Raw genomic sequence first — 21,602 nt, 5'->3', positions numbered from 1 at the left:
ACTTGATTGCATATTTAGTGAGAGACAGAGTATGCCACTCTGAATAGGTGCGTTTTCAGGCGGGATTTAAAGGTGGAGACAGAGTCTGAAGTGTGAATGTCTGGTGGGAGAGAGTTCCTGAGGCGGGGGGGGTTAGGGTTAGGGTTGGGGGGGGGGGCCAGATCGGCTGAATGCTCTTGACCCCATGGTGGTTAAGTTGGCAGATGGGGCAAAGAGCTGGTTGGCAGAGGAGGATCGGAGAGTTCGAGAAGGTGTGTAGATGTGAATAAGCTCAGAGAGATATGATGTTGCCAGGTTGTGAAGGATCTTGAACGTGAGGAGCAGAATCTTAAAGTCAATGCAGGATTTGATCGGGAGCCAATGAAGTTGCTGCAGGGCAGGAGTGATGTGTTCAATAGAGGGAGTTCTGCTTATGATACGAGCGGCTGCGTTCTGTACCAGTTGGAGTTTGTGGAGAGATTTCCTTGGAAGACCAAAGAGGAGAGAGTTACAGTAGTCCAGACGGGATGTGATCAGGGTGTTTACCAGGATAGCGGTGCAGGTTGGTGAAAGTGAGGGACTGAGGGGATTGATGTTACGTAGATGGAAGTATGCAGACTGAGTAACGCTATTGGTGTGGGCTTCAAAAGATAGTGTGCTGTCCAGGATGACACCCAGGCTCTTTACCTGAGGGGATGGAGGAACAGTGGAATTGTTGATGGACATGGAGAAAGTGTTGAGTGTTGCTAAGGTTGATTTGGTACCAATGAGGAGGACCACAGTTTTTTCGCCATTGAGTTTAAGAAAATTGAGAGAGAGCCATGATTTAATTTCCAGTAAGCAGTCGGATGGAGCTATGGGTGGCAGAGTGAAAGTAGGCTTAGTGGAAAGATAGAGTTGGGTATCATCAGGGTAACAGTGGAATTGTATTTCAAATTTCCTGAGAATGTGACCAAGAGACAGAAGATAAATAATGAACAGGAGGGGGCAAGGGCGTAACAATGGTGTTGACATTGGTGGGGACATAATGTGTGCGTATGTTGATGCTGTTTAGCGGGCGGGTCTGGGGGTCCTCCCCCAGGAAATTTTGCATTTTTTAGATGCAATTTCCAGCATTTTAACCAATTCTGGGGTGGATAGTCCCAAATCCCTTTTGATTCACAAGGGACAAATTGGCAAGATTGAGAATTAGGTTTTTTTGGTAAGCAAATCATTAAAGTGTCAGGAGACTTGTTGTTGTGTATGTTAACCATTCACAAACAAAGAAAAAAAGGCAAACGGCCATTCAAACATAGTAAGAACGTGAAATCCTACAAAGAAGTCTATTTTATTGAGTTTGTAGCTTAAGCCTACTTGAGCCTGACCTGAGCTATTTACTACCCAAATCTTGCATGAAGGAGCCAAATGCATGGCGCCGCTGGTCATTGACACAGATAAACTGCTGGCATATTTCTTTTATGTTAATACTAGCCAACCTGTCCTGGTGGATATGGCAGACGGCAGCATGGTTCAACCGTGCCTGCGTCATTGTTGTCCTGAGCCATGTTTTCAACCTCCTCAGAGCACTGAAACTTCGCTCAGCCTCTGTTGACGACACAGGCATAACCAATAAAAGCCTCAAAAGGGTTTCCACCTGATCAAACAAGCCCCTGACCTCAACAGTCATGCTTCTGAACAGATCAGCTGCATCTGAAATGGACTGTACTTTGTATTTGGAATGAAACATAGACAGCTGTACTTTTAGAGTGATGCTGTCAAGCTCTGGGTAGTCATTTGTCACTGAACTCACTGCTCCAGTGAGAAGGACATTCTCAAGTTCCTGTAAGACTTTCAAATCACGCTGGCTGAATCTCGCTTCAAACTGGGTGTCTACAGAGTTCATTAGTTTGTAATATTCTGCCCTGTACCACTCCTCTGCTGTCGCAACGTGCTGGCTTGCTGCCCCAGTATAACGCTTTGGGGGGGCCCTTTGGTGGGATACTTGAATGGGTTCAATCCCCAGGGAATCAATCATCTCCTCTGTTTTGTCAAAGATCTCCCTGAATTTCGCCTCACTCCTATTGGCCCTTAGAGAATCTCTGACACAACCAATTGCACTCATCATGCCAGCAACTGTCTCAGTCCGCTTCTGGAGAGACTTGTTCAAAGCCTCAAGTCTTTCAATCACCTCAAGCACTAAATTAAGGCCAAGGACTGTTTTCCCCTTCTCAAATCTGTCTCTCAGCCCATTTGCTTTAGCATTGTTGGCCCCCATCTCCTCTAAACTGCTCAGGACACAATCATATTGTTAAAGTACCGCTCTAACAGCAGGCCCCCTCACTGTCCATCTAGTTGGACAGAGAGGTCTGAGTGAGGCAGAAGGTCCCTCCGAGGCTGCTACTGCTGCAGAGAAGGTAGCTTTGAATTTCCCTGATATCTTGCTCAAGGTCCCCAGGTCATGCACCCACTGCAGCGCATCCCTGATTAAAGGGCTGGACTGGCATGCTGCCTACGTAATTAGGTTGAGGCAATGGGCTCCGCAATGCAAGAACAGAGCCACGGGCTGCTGTTTCTTTATCTCGGCTTGCATGCCAGAGTGAACACCTGCCATGTTGGCTGCCCCATCATAAGTTTGGCCCCTTAATCCAGTAACAGGGATGTTTAGCCTTAACAGCACATCCTTGGCTACCCGCGCGATTGCCTCCCCTGTAGTCCCCGAAAGCTCATATAACCCTATGAAAACTTCATGTGGCACCAGATCGTGGTCAACATATCTAATACAAATACACTCCTGCTCTACACCAGAGATGTCTTGTGTGCCGTCAATTATAATTGAATATTGTAGTACAGGTAAAGCCTGTATGGATTTTGCAATGTGTCTGACTATACTATTGCCTAACAATTTCAGAATTTCATTTTATACGAGGGGAGATGTATAATCGAAAGACCGGGAGAGCCAGTCAGTGAGGCGAGCATCTTCTTTGGCTTTATGTTTCAAAAGTTGGTAAAAATTACCTTCATCATCACTGTGCCCGCGCCCCTGTCTCGCAAGGAACTGAATAGTGCCTACAATGCTTTCAAGGCAATGTCGGTTGTTTTCTTGCTGTCTTGCTAATGCAGTCGACAGTTGTGCATCAACTGGGGTTCCTTCTTGGCTACAGACTGTGACTGCATGGTGGTGAGCTTTGCTACTTTGATGACACTGAAACCTAAGGAGGGCATTTTTCCAATTGGTGAAACCTTTTGAGGAGAAGGCTGGGTCTGCCTTTTTGGACAGCATGCTCTTGTTTATGGTGTATGTTTTTACACAATGAAAACACAAAATTCCCTTTACTGTGGGGCTATAATGAAGCCATGGATAACGCTTGTACCATTGTTCCTGGAAACGGAGGACTTTCTCAGGAAGTTTCTGAACAGGAATGCATTCAGGGTGAGGCTGATTAGGCTTGGACTGAATATCCAGGCTGTACCCTGCACTACTCTGCTCTTCACTGCTGTCTCCTTCCCTGCTGTCACATTCACCGCTGTCTCCCACACTACTCTCTCTGATGCTATCTGGAACACTTTCCTTAGAAAAAAAGACCACACTCAATTAAAAAATGGCCTTGTTTAAAAATATGAAAAGTAACCTAAGCTTACATTGTAGTATATATCTTATATTAATGGCTCACCTGAGACTGAACCTGAGACTCCATCTGAGACTCCAACTGTCATCTATCTGAACTACAACCCGGCACACTTGCTGTTGGAGCATCCTATTCAAATAACACAATGTCCAAAATGGCCTTGAATTGTACGATACATTATACAATAACAGTACATTTAAGCTGTCAACATTTGAAAGCCACATGAAATACAGTAGGCCTATACCTGTCTGGCCGGTAGAGATTGGTTTGCAGAGCTGTTGTGGTGTGGCTGTAAAACACAATGTATGATAATGAAAGATTTTTTTTTTTTTTTGTCTTTGGTACCCAATTAATAATAATACTACAAATAATAATAACACAGTTTACGTCTGCTGTTGGTGCATCCTATTCAGGTAGCACAATGTCTGAATTGGCCTTCAACATTACGTGATTATAACAGTACATTTAAGCTGTCAATGACACATTTGAAAGCCACATGAAATACAGTATACCTGTCTGGCTGGTGGAGATTGGTTTGTAGAGCTGTTGTGGTGTGGCTGACCTGCAGAGCTGTTGTGTTGTGGCTGTAAAACACAATGTATGATAATGAAAGATATATATTTTTTTGTCTTTTGGTACCCTATCAATACTTTTGTAGCATTAATACCGAATACAGGATTTCTTCATAAACGTCAAAAACAAGACTGATCAGATCAGAGTAATGAGGTCTAAACGAGTACAATCAGTTCGTTGTGCATTTCTACATCAATCCGTGGAAGCCACGACATTTACAGCCACTTATAGACAGCATAAATTAAACAAAAGTTAGATGTCATTTTAGCTGCTCGGACGTCCGCCTCCACAGTGTGTGAAGCGACATTTCACTGAAGGGGGACGTGACCGAACACGTTTTTACAAGACTGTTCTGTGATAAACTTACTGTTGATTTTGTGAAATAGCCTCTGATGTCCGTCAGTTTCCTTTTCCTGCCCGAGGCAGACATGATGACTCGTCGTAGACCAGTAGACAGTAGACAGTAGTAGACCGAAAGTAGACCGTCCCTTGTCAGATGTTATTCCGTTATCTCTAATATTTCTGTTATTCTCTCAGCTGTTATCCTGCTGTCACCGCGCGCTTAGCTACCAACCTAGCAACGATAACTAGTGAAGGAAGATGAGCCAATCACAGATAGCAAGGCTGTCCCCACCAATGACACGCCGTCTTTGATAGAAGGTACGCATGAGGGTAAAATTAACCATTTATTTACCGAATGCCGTGCAATTACCCATTCAAAATTGGTATGGACATTTTAAACGTATCCAAATATTGGTATGGACACGTCCATAGTGTCCATACGCAATTTTACGCCCTTGGGAGGGGGCCAAGGACAGAGCCCTGGGGAACACCACTAGAGACTGGAGAGGAGCTGGATCTCAGGTTCTTGATTTGAACAAACTGTGTGCGACCAGAGAGATATGATGTGAACCAAGCCAGTGGGATGTCAGTGATTCCAATAGAGGCTAATCTGTCCAGGAGGATGTCATGAGAAATGCTGTCGAAAGCTGTGCTCAGGTCGAGGAGAACCAGAATGGAGAGAAGACCAGTCAGATGCAATCAGGAGGTCATTGGTGATTTTCACTAGGGCTGTCTCCGTGCTGTGGAGGGGACGGAAGCCTGACTGAAATTGTTCATAGAGATTGTTGTCAGACAGGTGAGTGTGGACCTGAGCTGCAACAGTTCTTTCTAGTATTTTGGAGAGAAATGGCAAGTTTGAGATGGAAGTTGTTCAAGTCATTCGGATCAGCGCCAGGTTTCTTGAGTGTTCATGTTATTGCGGCAGTCTTTAGTGATGATGGAACAACACCAGAAGTCAGTGAGGAATGAATGATGTCAATTATTGACGCGGACAGGGCAGGTAGGCAGATTTTTACCAGGTGGGTAGGTAGGGGGTCTAACTGGCAGGTAGATGACTTGGATTTATGGATGAGACAAGTTATTTCAGAGACAGTTGGCAGTTGAACACAATCTTTCCAGATCTATATTTTATTAATAAAACATCTGATGTGTTTTATATTAGTAAATAATTTAGATCACTTTGTATTGATCTGTTTTTACTTTGACACATCAGAGTATTTTCTGTTGATCAGTGTCAAAAACATGAAAATCTTCTAAGAGTGAAAACTTTACAATCACTGTATATTCTGTACGTAAAATATTTACATAAACATCTTGTAAATGTAAAATAACAATAATAACACTGAATGGTGTTTTTCTCCATAATAATTTTTACTTGTGATACTTTATGAGAACATGTTGTACGGTGGTATTACTACTGTTACTGAAGTTAAAGATGTCAGTACTCCTTCATCCTTACATGGATACCACATTCATATCTGTCCATTAAACATGAAGCTGCAGCCAGCAGTCAGTTAGCTTAGCTTAGCTTAGCATAAAGACTGAAACAGAAGGAAACAGTGAGTCTGGTGTTACAGAGAGTTATATGAAGAAATATAATGACACAAAAGACTGAACAAGAGAAATGTCACACCAAGAAACCCAAAACAAAAAGAAACAGAGGGTTAGGGTTAGATAGAAAGATGAAACAGATGTAAATATCAAATTGTTAAACTGATTCAAAGTTGATCGATCTAAACAAACAAAAATCAGAAAACATTTTAACTGCAGTTATTAATCAAACAGATGCAGAGATATCAGAGCCTAGGAAACTTTTAACACTGTGTTCAAGTGAAACTGAAGTTTCTATGTGAGAAGTCGAGTTCACAACATGTTCAACATTCAAATGTTTTTTATTTATAGAGCTTGAACTGTTGATGATGACTCAGCACTAATATTAAAGTAGCATCGTTCTATTTTAAATACTGTGAATCATTTTGTGACTCAGTGACAGTTCCTCATCCAGATCACTGAGATACATTTCAGCGAAGGCCAGTAGACAGGTGTGTTTAACTTATGTTTGAATGTGACTCAAACCTCCTGCTCATCATTTGCAGCCAAAAGTATTTTATAGAGATTTTAAGGCTTTATTGAAGCATGTTTAAGTTTATTATCATTAGATTTAAACCACGTTCAAAGTTCTTTATTGAAAGTGCAAACAAAGTTCAATACAATGTGCAGTGAAATGATGTGTTAAATCAGATTATTTTAAAGCTGGTACAACTAAATAATGAAGATAAAAACTGTAAAAGATGAAAAGTAGATCAAAGATTTAAAAATTGTTATATATGCAGTTATTACACTACACCCATATAAATAAATATATTATAAACAAATAATGATTGTAAAAATGAAAAGGTGAAAATCTTCTACATATGAAAACACTGCAGTGAACTGTGACTGTGTTCAATAATATGTCAGCTCAACACATTTACTGTTGGCGTGAATAATGTGTGAAGTTAGATGTTAAAATAAAGTGATGCTTGAAGGTCTTCATGTTTCATGATTAGCAGTTAGCACTCGACAGCTAAATGTGATTCTGACTCTTATGAAGAACTTTTGAATTTTATGAAAAATTAGAAATGTTGACATTCTGAAAATGGATGTTTAGTTATTATAAACTGTGTTTCTTTTACAGAAATAATTTATCAAGGAGTCAAGGAGGGGAAGTTGGCCTTTCTGTCTTGTCTTCACTTTGTGGCGAGTAAAGTGACGTGGAGCAGAGAGATTAATGGAAGTAAAGTTGATATATTTGCAATTGATGGTAACAAAGCAGAAAGATTCAATGATCCTCAGGAACGATACAGTTCAACAGTAGATAAGTCACTGTTCATCTCTGGAGCTGCTGTCTCAGACTCTGGAACATATTACTGTAATAATGAACCAGCTGCTGAACTGACGGTGATCCCATCAGGTAACATCAGACTCTGTTAAAGTTGTTTTGCTTTCTGCTTTCTCTTCCTGTTTCAGAGTCTCTGAGCTCAACTTTTCTTTCTCTAAACTTTGATTAAATACAAACATTAACTTATTAATGAAATCCTGCATTTCAGAGGTAAATGTGGTTTTAACTTCTATGAGAAATATATTATAATAATTAATATCATCATTACTTATTTTAATAACTCTAAGTCAGCTTTTAATTCCACTTCATTGACTGTTAAGAATATTTAATTGTAGTACTGTACTTACAGTATTTTTCTATGTTTGTCATTTTATTTATTTTTTATATGATGTGCTTTACTTTGCAGTAAATGTGTAAACATTTTAAATTACTATACATTTTTAACACCTTTTTCCAAGTCCTTTTCTCTAAAACATTATTAAGGAACTAATACTTTACCTGTGAAACACATTTTAAATCAGCTGCTTCATATTTAAAGGACAGGTTCAGAATTTTTAAAATCTTAAACCAACAGTGAGGAGCCAAAATTAACATGAAGTGTGTTTATCTTGCTGTAATGATTCCTCCTGTTCATACTGAGCATTAGATCCTTCATAATGTTTACAATGGAAGTGATGGAGGACTAAATCCACAGTCCTCCTTCTGTGGAAACATGGATTTAAAAGTTGATCTGAAGCTAATATGAAGCTTCAGCGTCCAAATGAGTCAAATCTTCATCTTCTATGTTTCAACGTTACAGTGTTTTTAGTAGCAAAGTCTTTTTGTTACTATACTTCCACCACAGCTCAACAGGAAACACTAAGAGGGAATCTGATGCTAAAAACACTGTAAATGTGTCAGATATCACTGATATGACTAACTCAGACTGATGAAGCTCAATAGAAGCTGATCATCTACTTTAAATGACTGTGTGGAAACACTGTGGATTTAGTCCTCCATCACTTTACATTAAAGCTCATTTGAAGGAGATTTTTTAATATTCAGTATGAACAGGAGGAATGATTACAGAGAGGAAAACCTCTTTACTGTTCATATAAACACCTGACTGCTGGTTTATTAATCCCAGTAAGGCAGCGAGCAGCCGACCCAACAAGTGTAAAAGTAACAGATTACTGTGATTAGTAACTGTAATATAATCACTGAATATCAGATAGTAATCCATCACACTACACATGACTGTAAATGTAATATTACTGTAGTGTTACTGCTCAACACTGTTGGCCAATATATTAGTGCAGCTGTAAGTCAGACATCAATACAGTCAGAGCACTTTTAGTGACCTCACCACTTCTTCACTTTACTGTAGAAACAGAAGTTAGTTTCTTAAAGAAAATCTTGTTTTGGAACAAAACTCATTCATGTGTCTGCTGACTTTATCCTGAATACATTTATGATGACATGTTATAAAACATGTCTTACTTTTTACCTTCTGTTTGTTTGTTGCTCACAGGAACAGAAATACTCAACGCTACAGAGAGGTCCAACATCACTCTGACATGTCCTCATGATGATGGAGGGTCACATGTTCCAACATGGAGCAGAGAGATTGGTGGAAAACAAAAACCAATCAGGCTTCGTGTTTCAACTGGAACCAAGACGTTGATGTTTCCCAACCTGCAGCCTGCTGACTCTGGACTGTACCTCTGTGATGGAAAACCAGCTGTGTATCTAAATGTGATCAAAGGTGAGTCGTCTGAGAGAAGAACTCAAAGATACACACACAAATATGAAGGAGAAGAAGTTATTTAAAGGAATAATCTCTTACTGAGAGTTAGAAGAGAAGATCAGTCAGTGATGGATTGTAACTAAGTACATTTACATAAATACAGATTTGAGGTATCATGTGATGCTGATGATCCACTCCTCTATATCTCAGAGAGGAATATTGTACTTTTTATTTCTATATTTTACTAATAAAACATATCATGTATTTTATATTCATAATTGCTTTAGATCACTTTGTATTGATCTGTTTTTACTTCTTTTAATTATGTATATGTAAAATATTTACATAAACATCTTGTAAATGTAAAATAACAATAATAACACTGAATGGTGTTTTTCTCCATAATGATAATTTTTACTTGTGATACTTTATGAGAACATGTTGTACAGTGGTAATACAACTGTTACTTAAGTTAAAGATGTCAATACTCCTTCATCCTTACATGGATACCACATTCATATCTGTCCATTAAACATGAAGCTGCATCCAGCAGTCAGTTAGCTTAGCTTAGCTTAGCGTAGCATAAAGGCTGAAACAGAAGGAAACAGTGAGTCTGGTGTTACAGAGAGTTTATGCAGAAATATAACGACACACAAGGCTGAACAAGAGCAAATATAAGCAGTTCAAATAAGAAGGAAAGTTTAATGCTGCTTCACATGAAACACAAACAGTTTCCTCTACATTCAACTGCTTTAAGTCCTGAGTTTATAACTTACCACAAAACTGATCTTCACCTCTTTCCCTGTTTCACAATTCATGATTTCATGACTTTTTGTGGTAAAATGTATTTTGCTGTTCTGTTCTTTATATTTCCTCACACAGAAGAAAAGAGGACACCACCAACAACAACAATAAAAACAACACCAACATCAACTATGATTACAACAACTGTGCGTACACCTACAAGAAGACAAACAACAGCAGCAACTTCGACTACAACAGAGAATCAAAGTAAGATGAAACAGATGTAAAAGTTAAATTATTAAACTGATTAAAAGTTGATCGATCTAAACAAACAAAACAGCAGAAAACATTTTAACTGCAGTTATTAATCAAACAGATGCAGAGATATCAGAGCCTGGGAAACTTTTAACACTGTGTTCAAGTGAAACTGAAGTTTCTATGTGAGAAGTCGAGTTCACAACATGTTCAACATTCAAATGTTTTTTATTTATAGAGCTTGAACTGTTGATGATGACTCAGCACTAATATTAAAGTAGCATCGTCCCTTTTTAAATACTGTGAATCATTTTGTGACATTCAGTGAACAACTGTAGTGAAATAGATTTTCTGTCTTGTAATACACATTTTCTCTATCCTGCACAGACGATAAAAAATCAACATCACCTACAACAAATTCTACAACAACTTCTACGGCATCACCTACAACAGCTTCTACAATATCAGCACCATCTGCAGACACAGGTGTGACTGCAACAAGTAAGTGAAGAAACTCAAAAAGGAAACAAGTCGGCCTAAAATGAAACACATGAAGCACAATCAAGTAATCAACACTTTAAATTCAGTTATTAAACAAACAGATGCACAGATATAAGAGTCTTACAGAGCTTTAATGTTGTGTAGTAAAATAAATCTTCTGCCCTGTGATATATATTATTTCTATTCTACACAGATGGAAATGCATCATCGCCTACAACAAATTCTACAACATCAGCAGGCCCAGGTATGACTGTAACACATGAGTCACATCAAGAAACCAAAAAAGAAAATGGATAAGTAAATGAGTAAACTGAGTGAAACTAATCAGTCACTGAGAGTTTAGGAAGAACTTTACAAATAAACTTAGTGATGGATTTATGATTAGCTGGTGCAGCCGACTCCTGTACTGAATATGAATGTTTGGATACACTATGTTTGTTTTACACTTTTATTTCGTCTTCCATTTGCTCTTAAAGAGACTTCGTATTTGGTGTTGGGGATAGTTGTTCCCTTTGTCGTCCTCATCATCATCATCACCTACTGTACCTGGAGACGAAGATTTAACAGACGAGGTAAATAAAGTCTGACCTGGAAATTTACAATCATATAAAATTTTGATGAATACAAGAAATATGTGTTGCTAAATGAAATGTTTATGGTATTTAATAAGAAGCATATGATTCCAACACATTAACCTGACATTTATTTACACCTCACCAACAGTATGGTTTATTTGATAAATTTCTTACTTGATGTCTCTTTTTTCAGAATTTTATAAATTAGACCATCATCTTTCATGTCAGATTTTTGACTTTAGAAATAATCTCAGAATATTTTTCACCAAGAATTTCTCTCATTAAACTTTCAAGATGAAAACTGAAACTGAAACCAGAGAAGCTGTTTGTTTTTCTGTGTGACCAACGATGATGTCATGCTACGCCTCTGTGCAACGTGAAATCATTTTATGAGACATTTCTTTTTACAGCTAGATGGCATCAAAGTCAGTCTCAGAGTATAAAGCCAGTAGTAAATGGGTGATTATTCAGTAATAATTCAGTTATTCACTAATTTTGTTTTCCTTCCTGCTGGGACAGAAGAAGAACACCCGATCTATGAAGAGATTCAAGATGGAGGACTGCAACTTAAAAAGCGTGAGAAAAGAGAAGCGTTCTTTTTTTAAATTACAACTTCCTCTTTCTATTATGATTGAGACTGTTCTAAAATTAAATCCTATGCTGTGCTCTATGTGCTGCCCCCATTGTGACCTTTAAATAATTTGATTTCTGAGATGAACTTGTAGCGTTACAAGCCTTGGTTAATACAGTACATTATCATTATATTCAAAGCTCTTCTAACCATCTGAATAAAATAAGTATGAATCTACTGCACAACAAACACAATTTCTGCAAGGTGCAATTTCATTTCTTACTGTACTCAAACAAAGATTGGAGCCATAACAACTAGTCATGTTTTATTTTATCATTTACACTTATTCAATTATTATTTTCTTTTTCTTTTTTTTTCAAGAGCAAAAAGTCCCCAAACATCAAATCTACTTTTCTCTTCTTCTTGGCAGGTGTGGATGGTTCTGGCGGACCTTCAGCTATATACAGCCTGGCGGGTTTTCCAGGTAAACGATCAAATATTTTCTCACCACCACAAACTTGAGTATTTTTTTGTGTTCATCTTGGGACAGAGCGCACACTGTACAGAATTTTATTTGTAACTCATCATCTTGTAACTGTGAGATCCTTCTCTGGTAATTATGAAATATTTCTGTCATAACTGAGAGGTGTGGCTAATTATGATGGCTGAGTCAGTTCAGATGCAACATAGCCTGTTTTGTTGTTGAACTGAATGAAAATGCAGTGAGCAGCTCAAAGATACAGCTCTCGTATGAGATGCTACGTCGCGTTGTGGACGTTATAATTATTACATAACATTTTTTTCCCTGAATTAATGCAACTTGTTTTTGTAGACCTTTATTAGTTTTCTCAGTGGCAAACAGTTGGAACTCGTGCAGTCTGAATCTGTTTGTCAATTTGTACAGATATTCATGTTTTCTAAAGGATGAAGCATGAATTTGGTGATTTGGTGCTAACTTTAGCATGCTAACACCCAAAATCAGCAAGTCATTATCATTATGTTAGCATGTTGATGTTAGCTCACAGCCTCACAGAGCTGCTAGCATGGCTGCAGACTCCTAATTTGAACATGGAGTGCAAAGGCCTTTACCTGAAAATGTATTTTTATTGTGTCATTAAGTCTTCGCCAGACTTCAAAAAACAACTTATCCAAACAGCATCACAGCTGTTATTAAAACACCTGTTTGGCCTTAAATTGGATCAACCGATCGGTCACTGATGTTTAAATGTTGGAATAGTGTATGAATACCTGTAGTGTAAAAGGTCAGGTAGTTGTGTATAATAAATGTTTGTGTGTAAATGTTTTAAAAGGTGAATCAAACCAAAATGATCCCACATATCACACCATCCCTGATCTTCCACCAATGGGAAACAAGACTGGTAAAGTCTGAGCTGTCATCTACATTTACAGTTTTACAGTTTAACCAAATGTAATAGAGATATATCTCTGGTTATACACATAATATATTAAATATATTTTACTTCTTCTTACAGATACATCTCAAACTAATGGGTCGCCATATTCCATGATCACTGATCCTTTGCCTGATGGTAATAAACAAGGTAAATCATTGACTCTTCTTTTTGGGTTGGAGGGTAATTATGTGTTACCTTGTAGGTATTGGACGTTTTTACAAATAACTAGCATGTTGACGTTAGCTCACAGCCTCACAGAGCTTCTAGTCGATTCCTTACTTTGTCCAAAAATGCAACAATCAGAGTGCACAAGGACTTGGACGTGCAGTGCAAAGGCCTACCTGAAAATGTATTTCTGTCATCAAATCCTCACTAGGATTCAAGACACAAACCATCCAATCAAACCAAAATGATCCTACATATCACACCATCTCTGATCCTGCACCAACAGGAAACAGAACTGGTAAAGTCTGAGCTGTCATCTATTACAGTTTTACACTTTACCAAATGTTACAGAGATATATCTCTGGTTATACACATAATATATTAATTATATTTTGCTTCTTCTTACAGATGCATCTCTAACTAATTAGTCGACGTATTCCTTGATCACCAGCTGAATGACCAGAAGTATTTCTTACTGAAACCCATGAACAAATAACTAATACCCGCATGTCTTCTGTCGGGTAAAAAAATAAATAAAAGTTTCTCAAAGTTTGGTGATATGGTTATAAATTAAGTTGATATATTTTGTTGTTTTCTATAATGTGAGCATATTAATAAATCAGTTTTTAACCATGAAAAATGTGTCTGCACTTTTCTACAATCATGGCCTAAAATATGAAGAGTCTCAAAAAGGCCACTAGATGGCGACATTGCTCCTTTCCCCAGGTCCAACTGTCTACTTTTTGAGATATCCTCATAACTAACAACACACAGCAGAAACAGAAATGATACACAGCAGAAACAGAAAATCATCTCTGATCCTGATGATCCACGATGAACAGAACAACCAGGAAATAATGAAAATCCTAAAGGTTGCGTCAAAGTTGAGAAACTTGTTTGAACCGTGAGAGCTGGTGGACGACCTGCACAACTAAACCGTTTAATCTCTTTTCCACACTGACTAAACTTATTTGAGTTTAGAACTAAATTAATATTGACAACGTCTGACAAACATACAACCAATAATTTAAATGTTCCTGCTGCTTCTGGTTCCTCTTTCCTGAACTGACTGGATGAAAGTACGTCTGTCGGTTGACAAGCTAACTTCCGGTTAGCTATCTGCTAACTTCAACGCCGAAGAAATCATTTAATTGTGCGGCTCTTCAGACTGTTCAGATGTTACCGGACAGATGTGACGTTCAAACTATTTATTTACTGTTTTACAGCCGCAGCAACGAACTCTGTGTAACCATGGTAACCTAGATAGTAGGTAATGCTACGGTAAGGATGTTATAAGGACTATTAAGATTCACAGGCCTCATTAGATTAACTTCATCAACTATATAAATGTGATATTTAAACACTTGTGGTGTTTTAATTTTTCATAAATCACTTTTAAATCCAAATGAAGAAGAGAGGAGAGCCTCTGCTGTCCAGGAGGGAGAGTGTGTGTTTCTATCAGCTGCTCTGAACGGCCAAAGAAGAGAAAACTGGAGATAGAAAACTATCACAGTATAAAGGTTTGTTATTATTTATTGATTCTGATTAAATGACCTGACAGTCATTTTCTTGCATTTTATTATTTTTAGCTGAAACGTTTAGCATTAACAGCTAACATCAGTAGGACTGTAACCTCATTTATAATTCATAACAGCTAGCTTTACTAGCACCCAATGTTTTCTTATAACATTAAAGTGGTGGTTTTATTATTTGTATTTATTTTATTATTTTAATTCACCTACCTATCTAACCTTGTGTGTCCAAAATGGCCCAAATAGGTTCAGGCTGGGTAAAGGGTAAAGGTCTGGAAGATACATGTAATGTACCTTTGTAATGTCTTCCAGCCTATATTTAAATATGAATAATAATGTAATGTTTCATCTTTTCTTTGCATACTGCAGCAGGAGCATGTAGCTTATCAGCTGACTGCTGCAGAGGGAACATGGTCAGAGACTTCAGGCTCATCTCCTCCTCTGATGTGACTGCAGCTCCAGAGCTCATAACTGCTGAACCAACATCCGGTACCAGCACTACCTAAACATCCATTACACACATTTAATACATAAAGTCAGAGAGTTATTGTTCATCATGTTCCATCTCTAGTGTGTGTGTTCATGTTGGTTCAGTTATGAGCAGCGTGTGTAGTTTGGTGCTTGTGTTTTGGGGCCACAAACAGAATTTTGTTTAGGGCCACCAAAATCCTAGGGCCGGCTCTGCAATGACCATATTACAGCGCAGTATGAAAACAGAATATACTTTAATAATAGTTACAAAACTTATCTTACTGTAATGATATTGGCTTACTAATGTGGGCCTGAGCAGGTCTGATGAGACCTTCCCCCTGGTGGTGGTCCCCTCACTTTTTGTTGCTGTGGTGACGACGGTACAGTGTGGTGTGGGTCGGTTGTAAGGGTGTTTATTATTGGTCACCTCTCTTGTCTAGTTCCCCTTTGCTCCGGGAAGCTCCCCGCTCAGTTTAGTATTTGGCAGTTAAATCTTGTTAGGGCCTTTTGGACAGTGCAATATATATTTTTATGTATGGCAAATTGAACTAATTGTTTTCTAATATTGTTAATAAAGTTTGTATTTTGTAGAATCATGACCTTGCTTCCAGTGTTCAATTCGAACTTGTGAGACCTTTCTATTTAGCTTCAGGGGTGGTGGGCTCCATTTTAACGATCTATAGCGCAAGGCTATAGATGGTATTTATCTGAAAAGAAAGTTGGCTGATGAGCTTCTAACCTCACATTTAATTCATATAAAGGAAGAATATGGAGATATAACCAACCAGTGTGATGAGTGTAGAGGTGTGTGTAGTTATAACCAGTGTGATGAGTGTAGAGGTGTGTGTGGTTATAACCAGTGTGATGAGTGTAGAGGTGTGTGTAGTTATAACCAGTGTGATGAGTGTAGAGGTGTGTGTAGTTATAACCAGCCAGTGTGATGAGTGTAGAGGTGTGTGTAGTTATAACCAGCCAGTGTGATGAGTGTAGAGGTGTGTGTAGTTATAACCAACCAGTGTGATGAGTGTAGAGGTGTGTGTAGTTATAACCAACCAGTGTGATGAGTGTAGAGGTGTGTGTGGTTATAACCAGCCAGTGTGATGAGTGTAGAGGTGTGTGTAGTTATAACCAGTGTGATGAGTGTAGAGGTGTGTGTGGTTATAACCAGCCAGTGTGATGAGTGTAGAGGTGTGTGTAGTTATAACCAGTGTGATGAGTGTAGAGGTGTGTGTAGTTATAACTAACCAGTGTGATGAGTGTAGAGGTGTGTGTAGTTATAACCAACCAGTGTGATGAGTGTAGAGGTGTGTGTAGTTATAACTAACCAGTGTGATGAGTGTAGAGGTGTGTGTAGTTATAACCAGTGTGATGAGTGTAGAGGTGTGTGTAGTTATAACCAACCAGTGTGATGAGTGTAGAGGTGTGTGTAGTTATAACCAACCAGTGTGATGAGTGTAGAGGTGTGTGTAGTTATAACCAACCAGTGTGATGAGTGTAGAGGTGTGTGTAGTTATAACCAACCAGTGTGATGAGTGTAGAGGTGTGTGTAGTTATAACCAGCCAGTGTGATGAGTGTAGAGGTGTGTGTAGTTATAACCAGCCAGTGTGATGAGCAGAGCCGGACAGTAACGGAGTACATTTACTTGAGTACAGTACTTAAGTACAATTTTGAGGGATCTGTACTTTACTCGAGTATAATTTTTGGGGAGTACTCATGACTTTACTCAAGTACATTTGAGAGGCAAATATTGTACTCTTTACTCCACTACATTTCTATCCATAACCGTGAGTACCCGTTACTTCTACACCTTCTGCCAAAGTCAACTCCATGGTCAAGTTAGATGAGAGAGGAAACCATAGAGGAAAGGAAGGAGAGAAGGAATGCTGAAAGGAAGGAAGGAAGGAAACCATGGAGGAAAGTAAGGAGAGAAGGAATGGTGGAAGGAAGGAAGGAAACCATGGAGGAAAGTAAGGAGAGAAGGAAGGGTGGAAGGAAGGAAGGAAACCATGGAGGAAACAATGGAAGAAGACGGAGCAGGTCCATCTCGGCCTGGGATGAAAATGACTTGATTTTACTTTCAATTCCTTTTACATTCTCCCTCCCTCCTTTCCTTCCTTCCTTCCTTCCTTACTCCCTCCTTTCCTTCCTTCTCTCTTCTCCAAGGTATTAACATTAACATTAGTCATAACTCCATCTAGGACATTTCTATACATAAATGTAAGCACTGTGGCAGTAGTAATGCAATATTTAGAAAATGTACTCTTGTACTCTTGATACTCAAGTACTTTTAAAAACAAGTACTTCAGTACTTTTACTTAAGTAGACATCTGACCGTAGTACTTTTACTTGTACTTGAGTAAAATTTAGCAAGGGGTATCTGTACTTTTACTCAAGTAAGGAAGCTGTGTACTCTGTCCGCCTCTGGTGATGAGTGTAGAGGTGTGTCTAGTTATAACCAGCCAGTGTGATGAGTGTAGAGGTGTGTGTAGTTATAACCAGTGTGATGAGTGTAGAGGTGTGTGTAGTTATAACCAACCAGTGTGATGAGTGTAGAGGTGTGCTGCAGCCTGGTGTCATCAGCTGATTTAATAAACAGTGAGTGGCTGTGTGTAATGGCACTGCGCTCTGTGCAGCATCTCAGTGCTGCAGACTTTCAGAGGTTGTTGGGACTGTCCGCAGCAGCACTCTCCAAGGTGCTGACTCCTGCAGTTTTGTGTGATTTTCAAATTCTCGTGGCCTTTTAACTCGATTATATCACCTTGTTTTTCCAGGTTTGAGAGTCAAAATCAAAAGTAATCCATGCTGCGTCCATTTGTCAGTTCAAGCAGTGGTCAACAGCATGTGCAGAGGTTAGCATAGCTTTGGTTAAGGTTAAAGAGATCTGTACTTTCGTTGCACCTCTGCAGAACTTTCTCAGCAAACCACAAACCACCTACACACTAATGAAAGTGACGCACACAAAAGCATTCAGTCTGTAACACTGAATACACCATCAGTGTGTCTGTATGTAGCGTTAGCGACCTGACCAATTAAGTTCACTTTTAAAGACCATTAACATGAATATGCTTTAAAGCCACAAAGCTTCAGCTCTGTTTTTGTGGCCTTCTTGCATTTATTGTATTCATGTGGACAACAAAGGTAGAATACAGAGTTTTTCCCACAGTTCTCCATCATGACAAACGTGACTTTGATACCAGTGTGGTCAGATACGTGACTGTGATGTTCTGTTGAAACCAACAAAGTCTAAATATGTCTGTTAAACATGTCTCTAACTGTGTTCACTCAAAACGTGGTGGTTTGGTTTTTTCTTTGTGTGACAGCTCTCACTGTTCAGTTTGTTCCTGACAGTTGTTGAATGTATTTTTGTTTCTTTGCTAAACATTAGTCACTGTTTCTATCTGCTCCTTCCACAGATCACATTTCTGTTGTTGATATTAAGTTTACTTTGAGTTTGTGTGACCTGCTCGTTAATCTTTCAGTGATTATGTGATAAAGAGACTGATATATTTCTCAAGACTCCAAACCAGAGCTAAAAGAGACTAAATACTGGACTCAGACCAGGTGCATTTATAAATTCCTTCATGTACAAATCAAACCATCCATTCATCCTTTTTCTGCCATTCATCCAGGGCGAGTCATGGTGGCATCAGGCTGAGCAATGAAGCCCAGACATCCTTCTCACCAGCAATGCTCATCACCTCCTGTTGCGGGATCCCAAGGCGTTCCCAGACCAGGAGAGATATATAATCCCTTCAGTGTGTTCTGGGTCTCCTCCCAGGTGGATGTGCCCAGAACTCCTCTAAAGGGAGGCATCCAGGAGGCATCCCGACCAGGTGCCTAGACTACCTAAACTGGCTCCTTTGACAGCGAAGCAGAAGCAGCTCTACTCCTAGCCTCCCCCAGATGTCTGAACTCCTGACCCTATCTCTAAGACTGAGCCCAGACTCTCTCTGGTGGAAACTCATTTTGACAGTTTGTGTCCATGATCTACAACTACATCACTGCTGATGCTGCACCAATCAGATCTGAGAACAGATTACATACAAGATACCCCCCCCCCACACACACACACACACACACACATTAAAACAATCAAATATTTTGAAAACTATCAGAGAGTAAAATTTTGGAATCTTCAGTTTAAAAACAATAACCACGAATATACAATAATAATTATTTGAGGTACTTTCTAACACTTGAGCTGTACGTGTCTAACATGATCACACTGTGTTCTCATCAAGGAAACAGTGTTCATTGACCACAAACAGAAAAAACCTTTTCAGAAGCAATAGTACAGCGCTTTAACCTGAGTTCCTGTTCCTCTCTCAGATAGAAACTGTGGTCACTGACTGTCTCTTCAGTCTGGTTCAGTGTGTTGGAGGATGAACATCTACAGCTGCCTGTTGGCCTTACTGCTGGCCTGTAATGTGACAGCAGGTAAGAATTTATCTCTCATCATAATAATGTTTAATAATCATGTTTTTCTTTATTTTCACTGCTGTTTTCAGGCTGTAAGAATGCAGCAGACACATATAAAGTATTTCTGGTGTTTTACGTATCGTTCATATCATAGTCTGAAGGTAAAGCTCAGTTTCTTCATACAGAGTTTAACTGATGTTCTGTGTCATAGTTTTATTGTCTGCAGCTAAAAGTGTTTTATAGAGATTTTAAAGCTTTGTTGAGGCACGTTCAACCTAATTATCATTATATTGGAATAAATTAAGTTCAAACTTCTTTACTGGTCACGTGCACAAAGTTCAATACAATGTGCAGTGACAACATATTACACTATACCTATATAAATAAATATTAATATAAACACATACTAACATAGTAAAATGAGTGATAATATATGATCTTGAACACTTGATCACATGTATGATGTAAAATATCCACAGACTCACACAGAGACCAGAGACTGTGACGCACAAACAGTTTGTTACCAAGACAATAAAACCACAAAGAGTGATGCAGTGCACCGTGACTGTGTACTGCACCACCACCACCACCCCCCCACCCCCACCACACACACACACACACACACACACATTTGTCAATAGTGTGAATGTGTGAAGATAGACGGTAAAAGTGAAGTGATGCTTTAAGGTCTTCATGTTTCATGACTAGCAGTTAGCACTCGACAGCTAAATATTAATGCTGACATTCTGAAAATGGATGTTTAGTTATTATAAACTGTGTTTCTTTTGCAGAAATAATCTATCAAGGAGTCCAGGAGAAGCAACACGTCACTCTGTCTTGTCCTCACTCTGTGGAGGGTAAAGTGACGTGGAGCAGAGAGATTAATGGAAGTAAAGTTGATATACTCACAACTGATGGAGACAGAGACCAAAGATTCAATGATCCTCAGAAACGATACAGTTCATTAGCACATAAGTCACTGCACATCTTCAAACTGTCTGTCTCAGACTCTGGAACATATTACTGTAATAATGAACCAGCTGCTGAACTGACGGTGATCCCATCAGGTAACATCACACTCTGTTAAAGTTGTTCTGCTTTCTGCTTTCTCTTCCTGTTTCAGAGTCTCTGAGCTCAACTTTTCTTTCTCTAAACTTTGATTAAATACAAACATTAACTTATTAATGAAATGCTGCATTTCAGACGTAAATGTGGTTTTAACTTCATTCAATTCTGACATTAACTTCTTGTTATTGTAGTTACTTAAATATTTCTGTGTATTTTTCTATGTTAGTCTTTTTATTTTTTATGTGATGTGATTTACTTTGAGATAAAAATGTCTTTAAATTACTCTTATATATTATTATTATTTCTATTTTCATTTAAAGAGCTCATCTTGTTCATGAAGAGTTACAGATAACAGCTCAATTAAATCCTTTTCTCTAAAACCTTATTAAGGAACTAATAACTTACACGTGAAACATGTTATCAACAAACTGCTTCATAATTAAAGGACATGTTCAGAAATTATTAAAGTCTGTCTTAAACCAACAGTCAGGAGCCCAAATTAATATTAAAGCAGTTTATCTTGCTGTAATGATTCCTCCTGTTCATACTGACCATTAGATCCTTCATAATGTTTACAATGGAAGTGATGGAAAGACAGAACCAACATCTCAATCACACAATGGCTCGATTATGGAACAACTGACCTCCACAATAAAAGACAAAACTGAACAATATAATGAAATCTGGCTTCTATGAACCTCGTAAAGTAGAGATGAATCCTCTTCTCCCACATCTACTACAGCAGAAGGATACACAATGGACACAGTGAATGAAGGACA

General features: G+C 38.7%; 2 long non-coding RNA genes across 2 annotated transcripts in view; both read left to right on the top strand.

The window, feature by feature from the left end:
• Positions 1–13,129, top strand: part of LOC128374403 (uncharacterized) — a 43,671-nt gene extending 30,542 nt beyond the window's left edge. The window contains exons 2-3 of the long non-coding RNA XR_008322987.1: positions 11,701–11,757; positions 13,063–13,129. This is a non-coding gene — a long non-coding RNA (uncharacterized LOC128374403). The remainder of the gene's footprint in view (positions 1–11,700; positions 11,758–13,062) is intronic.
• Positions 13,130–16,152: 3,023 nt separating this feature from the next.
• Positions 16,153–16,594, top strand: LOC128374404 (uncharacterized). Its single transcript, XR_008322988.1, has 3 exons — positions 16,153–16,215; positions 16,448–16,529; positions 16,560–16,594. It is a non-coding gene; the product is annotated as an uncharacterized LOC128374404 (long non-coding RNA).
• Positions 16,595–21,602: the final 5,008 nt, after the last annotated feature.

The sequence above is a fragment of the Scomber japonicus genome, chromosome 15 (assembly GCF_027409825.1).
Source record: "Scomber japonicus isolate fScoJap1 chromosome 15, fScoJap1.pri, whole genome shotgun sequence".
In the NCBI taxonomy this organism is placed as follows: Eukaryota; Metazoa; Chordata; class Actinopteri; order Scombriformes; family Scombridae; genus Scomber; species Scomber japonicus.
Note: the sequence above shows the minus strand (reverse complement) of the source record. Positions and strands in the feature narration are given on the sequence as shown.